Genomic DNA, 12,648 nt, shown 5'->3' on the forward strand with positions numbered 1-12,648 from the left:
CCTTCCAGAAGAGATGGAGACCCATGGAAGCTGGAGCAGTCAGGGAGGGCAGGAGGGCTCTGGGACAAGAGGAAGAACAATGGTGGAAGTGACTGTGGGGCCAAAAGTTAGCCTGACCAAACTGCAAAAGCGAGAGGAAGAGGCAGGACAGTAAGGATGAGTCCTCAGGCACTAGGAGAACTATACTGCATGTAGTAGCAAATCTCAGAGACAATGAAAGATTTGGGACAGACAAGGGACCTGTGCATGTGATTTTTAACAAACAATCTGTAGGATGGAGTAAACCAGGAAGCTGGTGGTGATGGGGTAGCCGGGAAGTGAGGAAATAAGGGTGGGAAGATTAGAGGTGATTCTTGATGGGGAAGTGTTGATGATCTGGACTAGGAAGCACCTGTGGATGCAGAGACTATTTCATCAGTATTTTATGAGACACGACCATGAGAAGTATTAATAAAAGGATAGATCTGTTGTTGTTGTTTTGGTTTTTTCCAGGTTTCTGGTTTTGTTTAGGTTTTTAAGGAAGAAGGAAAGTGGAAGAAAATTCTGATTAATTAATTGAAACAAATGCCTTCTACAAAGGTTAAGTCAGGAGGCAAAACTGCTTTAAGGGAGAAGCAGTGGTTTATATATGGTTTACTTGTGGTTTAGATATGCTGATGTGCCTTCCCAGGTGACTCAGTGGTAAATAATCACCTGCAAAGAAGGAGACACAGGTTTCATCCCTCGGTCGGGAAGGTTCCCTGGAGAAGGAAATGGTAACCCACTTCAGTGGAGAATCCCATGGACAGAAGAGCCTGGTGGGCTACAGTCCATGGGGTCTCAAAGAGGACCAACACAACTTAGCAACTAAACAAAACAAAAACAAAATATATGCTGTTAGAGTGGGAGGGAATATCGGATCACTCTCCCACTTCAATCTCTCACCCCTTCCGATCCTAGGGACTTGTTGTCAAAAGACTTTTGTCAAGCCTAGGCAATGGCACCCCACTCCAGTGCACTTGCCTGGAAAATCCCATGGACGGAGGAGCCTAGTAGGCTGCAGTCCATGGGGTCGCCAGGAGTCGGACACGACTGAGCGACTTCACTTTCACTTTTCACTTTCCTGCATTGGAGAAGGAAATGGCAACCCACTCCAGTGTTCTTGCCTGGAGAATCCCAGGGACAGGGGAGCCTGGTGGGCTGTTGTCTATGGGTTCGTGCATAGTTGGACACGACTGAAGCGACTTAGCAGCAGCAGCAGCAGCACCTATTATGACTGAGAATCAGATACTAAAATGGCCAAAAAGGACCTTTCTTGGCAGTCCAGTGGTTAAGATTTCGCCTTCCAGTGCAGGGTGTGCAGGTTCAAACCCTGGTCAGGGAGCTGGGATCCCACATGCTCACAGCCAAAACACCAAAACATAGAAAAGAAGCAATATTGTAACAAACTCAAGGAAGACCTTTTTTTTTTTTAAGTGCCAAATAAAAATGGTTGCTTGCCACCCAGTTCTACAAGGACTGAGTCAGCCACTGCAGTAGCTGACCTTCAACACAGCCCAAAAGGAGTTCAGGATGCAGCTCAGGAAGGAGGCACTCTATCCTCTGGGGAAACTGGCAGTATATCCTTCAGATTATTAGATATTTCCAAGAGAAAATTTTATGAACCCAACTGCTTATATCTTTCCATACTTGGAAAGCACTGAAATCATGAACTAAGATATCTGTGCCCTCTACCAAGATGTGTGCCTGATTGCAGGTACCCACCCCGTTCTCCAGGATCACAGACACACTGACCCTCCTTACCTCTTTGCAGCAGTTCCTCAGAGCTGCCTGAAAGGCTGTCTCCTAGGTTGTATCCTCACTAATTCCCTAAATAAAACTGAAACCCAGGAATTCCCTGGTAGTCCAGTGATTAGAACTCCTTACTTCCACTGCAGGGGGCCCAAGTTTGATTCCTGGTTTTGTTGTTTGTCGTTCAGTCACTAAGTCATGTCTGACTCTTTGCAACCCCACGGACTGCAGCAAGCCAGGCTTCCCTGTCCTTCACCATCTGCTGGAGTTTGCTCAAACTTATGTCCATTGAGTCGGTGAAGCCATCCAACCATTTCATCCTGTTTCCTCCTTCTCCTCTTGCCCTCAATCTTTCCCAGTATCAGGAAATGCAAGCCAAACAAAAAAAAAGGGGGGCTAGAAAACAAAGAATAAAGTGTTTATACAATATCACCAGGCCCTCCCAAAAGAGTAAGAAAGACTCATATAATCCTCAATGCAAGACAGAGACCAGAGCTTTGCTAAAAAGAAAATAGGGTATCTTTAGTATAGATTCAGAGCGTGTTGACTTAACTAATTAATAATGGTAATAGTGAAAGACCCAGAGAGATGGGCTGACTTAACAAGTCAAGCTGTATAGGAATCAGCAAGCTCATGGCTCTCACTGGTAGGAAGATTGGATTTAAAGAATTCAGGATTGGACTTGAAGAATCCAGAAACTGAAAACTAAACTAGCAGGTCAGGAGTGAAGGAAGAACCCTTGGGGACACCCCTGTAGGGATCCTAGTCTTGAGATACCTTCCCTTGCATAGTGAAAGGGAAAATCCAGGCTAGCTAGAACTTCAGTTTCTATCTCTCTTACGTTGTAATGCCCTTCTGAAATTGCTCTAACTTTCCAGTTAAGAACATCACAGGTCTTCTGCTGTATTTGTCCTGGGAAGTCTTAGGGAATCAAGAAACAAGAGGAAGAAGATGAATCTGCCCATCCCTATTCCCTCCTAGCTCCTGAAGAGAGAGAGACAACCTTGGGTGGGTGGGAGGGGAAAGGGGGCACAGACTATCTCTAGTGGCAGCAGAAAGAATCACATCCCATGAGCAACCAGAGAAGATATATCAAAGACAGTGGAAGAAGCACCTTTTGGCTTCCTTTTGTAAACTAGCAAAGGCGGCCCCATAGAAGGGAAAGGAAAGGAAGAGAAAAGCACCATCCAGCTTTGGGAAGATGCTGCATTTGTGGTGACAAAACATTCAGGTAGGAAATATCTACTGTGGAGCTGTGAGATGTGAGACTAGACCTCGTGTACCCGTATTTGGATCAGATGCAAAAAAAAAAAAACACAAAACACAAAAACCTGACTCATCAACATAAAGATGATATCCATAGTTTTTAAATATATGTGAGTGAAGTCACTCAGTCGTGTCCAACTCTTTGGGACCCCGTGGACCACCAGGCTCCTCCGTCCATGGGATTCTCCAGGCAAGAATCCTGGAGTGTGTTGCCATTTCCTTCTCCCGGGGATCTTCCCGACCCAGGGATAGAACCCGGGTCTCCCGCATTGTAGGCATACGCTTTAACCTCTGAGCAAATACGAAATGCTAAACACTTTTCTAGGAGTGGCCTCTGCATGTTACATCTTTGCATCCTCTTTCCTTTGCAACTAAGCCTGCTTTGCAGGCTTTCACTCATTTCTCGCTCATCTTGGCGGTAATTTCATACTGCTACCACCAGGTGGAGGTGTCACACTGCTCTTCACTTATTATCAAAGACATTCTTAAGACATTTGGGGGTGGGGACAGGGGTCAGGTTCTTTGGTTCCATTAGTTACACAAATAAGCACTTGCCTTCACACCCAAGAGCGAAAAGAATTTGGAGAGAGAGCGTAAAAGGTCAGGCAGTGGCTGCCTCTTCCTCTCTTTTTGTTTTCTTAGTCGTTCGGTTTCCATGGGGATCTGTGTTTAAGCAGCAACTCTGAATCCATTTACTGCCCCTCAAGGCTTGGGGCTGAGCCCAGAGACTGGCTGTGAAGAATAGCAGGCGCTGGAATGGGTGGAAAGGAGGAGATTTATTTGCTAACTTTGGACAGTAAAAGATGAGGACAGGTATAGAAGAAGGAGTGATGGGGTGAACCTTGGAATGGGGTGCACAGAGGAATGTAAAAGACAAATAATGTTTCAGTTCAAATAAAATTTGGGGACATTAAAATCTTTCCAAAATTCTTCAATTGTCTTCTCACCATAGACTATTTCAGGACACACTCCCGGCCCCTTATAATACTAAGTCCTCTCCTACCCCTATCCAAAAATATCAGCAGACCTGTGTCAGAACCTGCCTGAGGTGCTTATGTGTCTTGTTCCAAAAGCACTCTGGAGCAAGAGAAGAGCACTCCAAGGAAAGACCATCCACTGTATTCCCCAGGTACAGTGTAGTGCCTGGCACATGGAAAGCTCTCAGTAAAATATTTGCTGAATGGATGAATAAATAAGTGAGCAATAAGAACAGGGCAGCTTTGGGAATTCCCTGGTGGTCCCAGGGGTTAGGACTCCATGCTCTCATTATCAAGGGCCTGGGTTCCATCTCTGGTCAGGGAACTAAAATCCAAGCCACAGGACAGCCCAAAAAAAAAAAAATTTTTTTTTTGAATGTGATAGCTTTAGTTTTAATTAATTTTACTTACCCCTAGCTTCAGGTCAAACTAAAGACAAAGGAAAAATGTCTTTTCGTCAAAATCATGAGGATGTGACTGTGTTCATTCAAAGATCAGTTGTGGGGTGGGGGGTGCTGTTTTCTGCTTAATCAGAAATAAGGAAAGTGTCTTACTAATAGCCCCTATTTCTGGGAGTATTTGCATTTCCGTCAGTTTGGGCTATTATTCAGTATCCATTCACAGATAGCAGTTGATCTACATATGAACAGCTCTCTACTTGGTTTTCTCTGCTAATCAAGTTTTCTTTCCTAATGGCTTACCTTCCAGCCCCACCTTTCCATCTCGCTTTCTTTCTCACTGTCTTGTTTAATTACCACTCTCTATAATTATCTAATTTATTTACTTGCATTTTTATTGCTTGTCACCTCCCACAGGTGACAAGATCCTTGCTGCTTTCCTCACAGTGCCTTCGAGTCTAAATTTTAGAGTCTAAGTGCTCAAGTCGTACCTTTTTTGAAAAAATTCCATTTTAAGTGAATTCTTCACAATTCTTTAATCTATTCACCCTCTTGCCCTTCAATTGGAAGTGACCTTTCCTTCCTCTGAATGAGCACACATTTGATCTGCATTTCCTAGCACACTCACCACTTGCTGCCTATGCAGGTCAGCATAATAATAATTGTCATCAAATGTAGTGATCTTGAAAGATTGGCCAGGCACTGGGCCAAATTCCTTGTTTTGTTAAATCTCCACCACAGTCCTCTGAAATAGATATTATTAACCTCATTTTTATTTTATTTTGGTGGTGTTGTATGGCTTGCAGAATCTTAGTTTCCCCGCCAGGGATTGAACCTGGTCTCTTGGCAGTGAAAGCGCTGAGTCCTAACCACTGGTGATTAGTTACCTAGTCGCTCAGTCGTGTCTGATTCTTTTTGACCCCATGGACTGCAGCCTGCCAGGCTCCTCTGTCCACAGGGATTCTCCAGGCAAGAATACTGGAGTGTGTTGCTACGCTCTTCTCCAGGGGGTCTTTGCAACCCAGAGATCGAACCCAGGTCTGTACATTGCAGGCAGATTAACACTACCAAGGACTACCAAGAATTCCTTGGACTACCAAGGAATTCCCTTAACTTCATTTTTGTGTGAGGAAACTGAGGCTCAGAGAAGTTAAGTAAAATGCCCCAAATCATGCAGTTGATAAATGGTAAAGACAATTTAAACCCAAAAAATCACTCTGGAATCCATATAGTCTTTAGAATACAGACTGTGTTATAAGTAACTGTGTTAGAGTTTCAGCTCCATAATTCACAGCTGCATGACTAACTGATTTACTAACCTCTCTAAACCTCAATTTCCTGGTTGGTAAAATGGGGATAATAATATCTACCTCACAAGATCACTGCAGGACAAAGCATCACATGACTTTGTCACCAAAAAGTGGCCCATAAAGAGTAGCTGCTCATAATGCTTATAAAGTAAGCATTACCTGTTCACCTGTTTTGTCTCCCATACCAAGTTAACAATCCTTTCAGAAAGATGCTTTTATTCTCTTTGCATTTTGTGACATCTAGCACAGTGTTTTATGTATGTAACTAAACACCATGAATATCTGTTTAATATTGGGATGGGAGAGCGAGGGAGAGAGGAAGGAATGAATGAATGGATGAATGAATGGATAATTTATCACTGGTGACAATCTAAGTCAAATCTCCCTTCTTCCCCTAGAACTTTACACATCCTCTATGAAATTTCTCACATTGTATTATATATACGTATATGTATACTGTATTTTATATATATATATACTCTTTTTTTTTTTTACATACCACACTTATAGATGATAATTTCCTGATCAGGGATTGAACCCAGGCCACAGCAGTGAAAGTGCCAAGTCCTACCCACCAGGGAATTCTCTGTTTTTATTTTCTTATTTTAACATTTCCCCTCTTCTATGTTGAGAAGTATATATATATTTTAACTCTACTTGCTCCCTAAATGCAGGTCTGGTAAGTGAAATATTAAAAGAACTTGATAAATGTTTGCTGAGAGTATAACTAGTTGGGAGGCCTCACTTGGTCCTTATGTCACCAAAGAAAGAAAAGATTTCTGTGGCTTGGGTGGGATATACATTCTGAGGTGACTCTGCCATCTGGAGCTACAGAATCATGAACCTGTAAGCTACTTTGGTTTTTGACTGGACATACTTCTGGAGGTCACAAAGATAGGCACACCTAAAGATTATTGACTCATTTTAATATTTTAACTTAATTTAAAATTAAATTTTAATATGCAAATTCCATTTTAATTACATTAAGCTCTGTGAAAGAAGGGGGGAAGCAACTTAATGAATGTATAATAGTCTGAATGCAGACCACTCCACTCTAGCATTCCATTCAGTATGTCATATGTCAGTATAAGCTCCTGGGAGTTAGAAAGGGCATGAGGTTATAGTCATATACATCATGCCCAGCTAGCATAGAATGGGTTTCAAAGAATGGCCAAATTATGATTTCACATAAAGGTGCCTTTTTTTCCTGCCATTGCTTTGCAGCTTGCAGGATCTTAGTGCCCTGACCAGGGATCAAACCAGGGCCCCAGCAGTGAATATGCAAAATCCTAACCACTGAACCTCCAGGGGATTCCCTAAATGTGCTTTCTATTTTGAAAATTAAATATTTTAATACTCTTATTTTAAACAGATATTAAGTTTAGAAGAGATTTCATCTTACTCTTATGGTATGATATTTTTCATTTATTTTCTAAGATTTTAAAATATGTAATATGATTTTATTGAGTTTATTTTCTAAGGTTATTTTCAAGTATCTTGTTGGGGGGAGGAGAGTGTTCCTTCTTTGATTTCAAGAAAAAAGTTAATACTTGGATTTCAAGCTGCGTGAATAAAGATGGACAGCTTAGAAATGGTGTGCATGGAAGGATGAGGAGGTTTGTAGTATAAGGATGGGGGTAGGTGATGGAAAGTACAACTCCCCTTGAATAACAAGCTTGTTTCTCCCAATCCTCCCTTTCTACTCTCTCTTTTCTCTCAGACTTTCATTTTTGGAAACATACACATATCCTGGTGACATTTATCCTTTGACCAAAGGATGGAACCAGAGGTCAGTGAACCAGATGGTGCAAGGAAAGGTCTAAACCTCATTGAGTAGAATTGGGTCATTAAGTTTATCCTCCCTCATCTCCAATTCCTGCTCCAAACCCCCTGATCCCCTTTCCTCATCTTTGTATATGCATTTTAAAAGACATATACGTTTATACCTCTTTCTGTGTATATATATATCAGTTCAGTTCAGTCACTCAGTCATGTCCGACTCTTTGCAATCCCATGGACTACAGCACACCAGGCTTCCCTGCCATCACCAACTCCCGGAGCTTACTCAGACTCATGTCCACCAAGTCGATGATGCCATCCAACCATCTCATCCTCTGTCATCCACTTCTCCTCCTGCCTTCAATCTTTCCCAGCATCAGGGTCTTTTCCAATGAGTCAGCTCTTCGCGTGAGGTGGCCAAAGTACTGGAGTTTCAGCTTTAGCATCATTCCTTCCAAAGAAATCCCAGGGCTGATCTCCTTCAGAATGGACTGGTTGGATGTCCTTGCAGTCTAAGGGACTCTCAAGAGTCTTCTCCAACACCACAGTTCAAAAGCATCAATTCTTTGGCGTTCAGCTTTCTTTATAGTCCAACTCTCCCATCCATATATGACTACTGGAAATACCATAGATTTGACTAGATGGACCTTTGTTGGCAAAGGAGTATGTGCTGCTTTTTAACATGCTGTCTAGGTTGGTCGTGGCTTTTCTTCCAAGGAGCAAGTGTCTTTTAAATTCATGGCTGCAGTCACCATCTACAGTAATTCTGGAGCCCCCAAAAATAAAGTCTGTCACTATTCTCAATATCTCCCCATCTATTTGCCATGAAGTGATGGGACCGGATGCCATGATCTTAGTTTTCTGAATGTTGAGTCTTAAGTCAACTTTTTCACTCCCCTCTTTCACTTTCATCAAGAGGCTCTTCAGTTCCTGTTTGCTTTCTCCCATAAGTGTGGTGTCATCTGCATATCTAAGGGTATTGATATTTTTCCCGGCAATCTTGATTCTAGCTTGTGCTTCATTCAGCCAGGTATTTTGCATGATGTACTCTGCCTATAAGTTAAATAAGCAGGATGACCATATATATCCTTGACATACTCCTTTCACAATTTTGAACCAGTCCATTGTTCCATGTCTGGTTCTAACTGTTGCTTCTTGACCTGCATATGGATTTCTCAGGAGGTGGGTAACATAGTTTGTTATTCCCATCTCTTTAAGAATTTTCCACAGTTTGTTGTGATCCACACAGTCAAAAGGCTTTAGCGTAGTCAGTGAATCAGAAGTAGATGTTTTATGGAGTTCTCTTGCTTTTTTTGTAATCCAATGGATGTTGGCAATTTGATCTCTGGTTCTTCTGCCTTTTCTAAGTCCAGCTGTACAAGAAATGTACAATGGTCAAGATATGTACAATGCACTTTAAGAGGGAGAAAGAACAGAGAATCAAACAGTATACAATTATTAAATAATATAAGTACTATCTTATAATATAAGTCATCCAGTCTCATAAAATGCTTAACTGCAAGGAGGCACAGAATTCTCCAAAATGTACGCCATGAATATTTTTATTTTTTAAAAGTCTAGTTGATTTACAATGCTGTGTTAGTTTCTGTTCTACAGCAAAATGATTCAGATATATATATAATATATGTATCTTCATATTCTTTTCTATTATGGTTTATGAAAAGATATTTAATATAGTACTCTATACTGTAGAGAACAACATAGTTGCTTATTTTATATATAGTAGTTTGTATCTGCTAATCCTAGACTCCTAATTCATCCCTCCTCCACCCCCTTCCCCCTTCGGTAATCTTAAATTTGTTCCCTTGTCTGTAAGCCTACTGCAGTTTTGTAAGTAAGTTCAGTTGCATCATATTTTAGATTCGACATATAAACAGTATCATATATTTATCATCCTCTTTCTGATATGATAGTCTTAATATGATAATCTCTAGGCCCACCCATTTTGCTACAAATGGCATTATTTCATTCTTTTTTTGGCTGAATAATATTCCATTTTGTATATATACCACATCTTCTTTATCCATTCATCTGTTGATGGAAACTTAGGTTACTTCCATGTCTTGGCTACCGTAAATAGTGTTTCTATGAACATTGGGGTGCATGTGTCTTTTTAAATTAGAGTTTTCATCTTTTCTGGTTATATACCCTGGAGTGGGATTGCTGGATCACACGGTAACTCTATTTCTAGTTTTTAAAGTTAACTTCATACTATTTTCCAAAGTGGTGGTTTACTTGCTAAGTCATGTCCAACTCTTGTGACTCCATGGACTGTAGCTCACCAGGCTCCTCTATCCATAGCATTTTCCAGGCAAGAATACTAGAGTGAGTTGCCATTTCCTTCTCCAGGGGATCTTCCTGACCCGGGGATCAAACCCAGGTTTCCTGCACTGCAGGCAGATTCTTTACTGACTGAGTTACAAGGGCAGCCCATTTTCCATAGTAGCTGTACCAATTCACATTACCACCAACAGGATAGGAGTGTTCCCTTTTCTCCATACCTTTTCCAGCATTATTATTTATAAACTTTTTAGTGATGGCCATTTTGACCAGAGTAGGTGATTCCTCATTGTAGTTTTGACTTGCATTTATCTAATAATTAGCAATGTTGGGTATTGGGTATCTTTTCATGTGCCCGCTGGCCATCTGTATGACTTCTTTGGAGAAATGTCTAGGTCTTATCCCATTTGTCAGCTGGTTTGTTTGGTTTTTATTACTGAGTTATATGAACTGTGGGCTTCCGTGGTAGCTCAGAGGGTAAAGCATCTGCCTGCAATGTGGGAGAGCTGGGTTCGATCCCTGGGTTGGGAAGATCCCCCAGAGAAAGAAATGGCAACCCACTCCAGTATTCTTGCCTGGAAAATCCCATGGACAGAAGAGCCTCGTGGGCTATACTCCCCAGGGTAGCAAAGAGTCAGACAAGACTGAACAACTTCACTTCACTATATGAGCTTTGGAAATTATGCCCTTGTCAGTCTTACCATTTGCAAATATTTTCTCCCATTCCATAGGTTGTCTGTTTATTTTTGCTTATGGTTTCCTTTGCTGTGCAATAGCCTATAAATCGGATTAGGTCCCATTTGTTTATTTTTGCTTTTATCTCTATTGCCTTGGAAGACTGACTTAAGAACACATTGCTAAGATTTACATACCAGAATGTTTCGCCTATGTTCTCTTCTAGGTACACTATGTATCCTTAACTTCCATGTTTAAGCCAGTCGCTATTCACCTCAAACCTACAAGTTCAGTAAAGTCAATATTTACAGCAACTGTTCCAGTTCTTCACTTTGCTCTCTGTTAACTCATTTCCTATCCCAGTCCCTTTGGACTAACTGGTTGCCTTCAGGACCTTCAGCTCTTCTGGTTCTCCTCAAGTATTCTGGCTTTGATTTGCCCCATCAGCTCTCCTCACTTTGAACTATCTTCTGTATAAACTGGCTCTAATCAACTCCATGAGAACCATGTGTCCCGGCTCATTTCACGGCCATAAAAGCAGTTCCAGGATAAATGAGGAACCACATCAGAAGTCCCTCTGAATCTTGGGTGACTTATGGACTTATAGAATTATGGATGAGGGATAAAGCAGTGGCATAGTTTGGAACTGGAAATAATGTCCAAAACAAACAAAGACCTGTCACCGAAAGATTAAAGTCCAAACCATTACAAAATAGCTGCATAATAATAAACTGGAAAGTATTTGTTTTATTTTCTGTTGTGTAGTAGGTACTTAGTGCAAACAGATACTTAAAAAAAAAATCTGTTGAATGAATGAGTGTGAATGAATAAGGGACGATATAAAGGATTTACAATTAAAATATGATTAGGAATCAATTAGACATAATCAACACTTTCTAAAATACTAGAATTAGTCACTGGGGGATCCCATTCCTGGGAATAATCTCCAATGTGGGAAATAGATTATTATTTAATTGAACAGCTTAGGGTATGAAGTTATTAGAATGGAATTGGCTTCTAAAATACGTTGGTCCCCACAAGAAAAAAAGTTCATAAATTCTAGAGAAGATGGAGAAATTAAGAGCTATCTTTTAAAGTTTTACTTCTGCTTGGGTTCTCTCTCATTCTTGCCTCTAGCCATTTATTCTTTACATAGTGCAAAGGGCAATTCCTTGAGATAAGATCTGGTTTTGGAGAACCCTTTGAAAAGTCTTTTAACCTCACTTGGTCTTAGTTTCTTTATCTGAATAGCAAGAGATTTGGAAATGATCCCTGTGGCCCCCATCTAGGGCCCCATCTAGTTCCAAAGTCCTCGAGAACCCACTTGTTCTTAAAGTTGCCTTCTGAAGGCTCTGACCATGTTTCTATGATAGCTGTCAGTTATTCACGTTTTCTGACATAATTTCAATCCCTTTTTTCCTATCCCTCCAAAGATTTTCATCTGTGACTTGACTCTTTCTTTCCCAGCACTCTGAATTGTTCCTTCTCATGGCTTGGTTTGTTTGCCTTTGTCATCATTCTCCCCACCCCACCTTTGCCCCTCACTGTTTGTACCTCATTGGTTGATTTGCTTATTTTCTTTTAAACAACCAACCTTAGGCTCTATGGAACTTTAGCAAATTGTTCCTATAATTTTTTCCTTCAAAACACAGGCACATATACTACCCCCCAACCTGGACCCTAGGCTTCTCCCCCTGCCTGCTAGGCTCATGCCCTTCCCCCACAACCTCCTGCTCCTGTTCCACAACCTTGACCTCTTCACAAACTCCATTTCCCCTTTGTTTAACAAGAGTAACATTGAGAAACCAAGGAAAGCAAAAAGAATAACTTCTCTCCTTTCTCTTATGAATGTTTAAATCCCTGCCATATTTTGCCAAATGAACTCCAAAAAGAAACCCCAGATAAGACTCAATCTGAATGACCTCCTTGATCTTCACTCCCTCCCTCTGCCCCTAAAACACCATGGCAACTGTCACCTGAAAGAGGCCACGCAGAAATCATCTGATAAGACCAGGGATCGCTTGCCATGCTTTCTTATTCTATAAAGTTCTACAAAGGGCACTCTTCCCTTACTTTTCATTGCCTTACTCCTTAATGCAAGACCATTGGAACATGTGGTAATATATGTAATTAAAGGAATCATAATTTGTAGATATTTACTTGTGGGTCTTC

Source organism: Budorcas taxicolor, chromosome 10 (assembly GCF_023091745.1).
Source record: "Budorcas taxicolor isolate Tak-1 chromosome 10, Takin1.1, whole genome shotgun sequence".
Taxonomy (NCBI): domain Eukaryota; kingdom Metazoa; phylum Chordata; class Mammalia; order Artiodactyla; family Bovidae; genus Budorcas; species Budorcas taxicolor.